Source organism: Leptonychotes weddellii, chromosome 2 (assembly GCF_054177405.1).
Source record: "Leptonychotes weddellii isolate Sample4059 chromosome 2, ASM5417740v2, whole genome shotgun sequence".
In the NCBI taxonomy this organism is placed as follows: Eukaryota; Metazoa; Chordata; class Mammalia; order Carnivora; family Phocidae; genus Leptonychotes; species Leptonychotes weddellii.
In genome coordinates, this window is record NC_138370.1 from 16,494,143 (window position 1) to 16,495,519 (window position 1,377).

General features: G+C 41.8%; 1 pseudogene; it reads left to right on the top strand.

Annotated features, from left to right (window-relative positions):
- The first annotated feature begins 385 nt into the window (after window positions 1-385).
- On the top strand, window positions 386-498 carry LOC115941911 (U4 spliceosomal RNA; annotated as a pseudogene).
- The last annotated feature ends 879 nt before the right edge of the window (window positions 499-1,377 follow it).

A 1,377-nucleotide genomic window follows, 5' to 3' on the forward strand; every position in this document is an offset into this window, starting at 1 on the left:
ACCCAAAAGATTTCACCCCCAAATTACTAAAATTAGTACGGAAACTTAATGTCCCATGGTTTGGGAAAATCCTTTTAGCAAGGTACTTTTATCAATAGACTATTTTGATTAATAATTGGAGGAACACACACACATTTAACTTCTTGGGTGACATTGCCTTGGATGTTAGAGAAGTAATAATTAGGAGATGGTTTTAAAACCTTCCACTGCAATGTCCTTCTTTTTTCCACATAATTTTGAATGGTAGTGTCAGAGACAGGACTCTGGGGTCCATTAGGAGAACTGAGCCCTGCCCTTATTCATACATAATACCCATTACCCTCTTTCATGCAGTGGTATCACATCAGCTGTGAGATGATTTGTATCCTTGAATTCCAGGCCACACAGCTTTGCACAGTGGCAGTATCGTAGCCAATGAGGTTTATCCGAGGCGCGATTATTGCTAATTGAATTCCAGGCCACAACTAACAGCAAAATGAATGGTTGCCCAGAGCTGGGCAGTAGGGAATGCGTGACTTGGAAGAACATTGGCCAAGTAAGGAACTGAGGAATGTTGACCCACTTTCCCAAATGTACAACAGAAGAGAAAAGATAGTTTGGGGATTCAAGTGGTTATATGAACATCTCCCACCACAACTCTGGGCTCACTGTGAAAAGGGCCACATCGTAGTCACCCTTAACCCCTAGCAGTTCTGAGCACAGGCTACATCCCATAATGCAAGGTCCAGTTGACCAAAGTAGTCAAGTTGGAAAAAGAATTGCTTCCAGAGTTACCAGTAGCTATGAAATGGTGAAGCATTAAAAGTTTAAAGAGTTGCAGCCATAGGGGTATTTGATCATCATATACGGGAAATGCTGGAACATTTTCTGATGGGGCAACCTTTTTAGTTCAGCATTGACCTTGACCTCTGAACTTACCCCTCCCATCAACAACCCACAGAGCTCAGAAGACTGTCAGACTGCTAAAAGAGAACCAAGCAGACAGCCTTGCTCAAGGTATTTTCAAGATAAAGTGGTCAACTGTATTTTGTATGATACATTAAGTGAAATCACCCTCCTTAGAAATATTTAATAAAATATGCTACACAAGTGAGTACATAGGGCATGATTCCATTTTGATGAAATTTGATAACAAGCAAAGCTAATGTATATTGACAGAAGTGACAGCAGGGTTTGGGAGATGGCTGGGAGGGGGAGACACTGACAAGGGGCAAGAGGGAACTTTCTGGGGTTACATAAATGTTCTACATCTTGGTTATGTTGCATGCATTTATCAAAACCCATCAAACTCTACCCCTAAAATGTATGCCTTTCAGGACGCCTGGGTGGCTCAGTCAGTTAAACTTCTGACTCTTGATTTTGGCTCGGGTCATGATC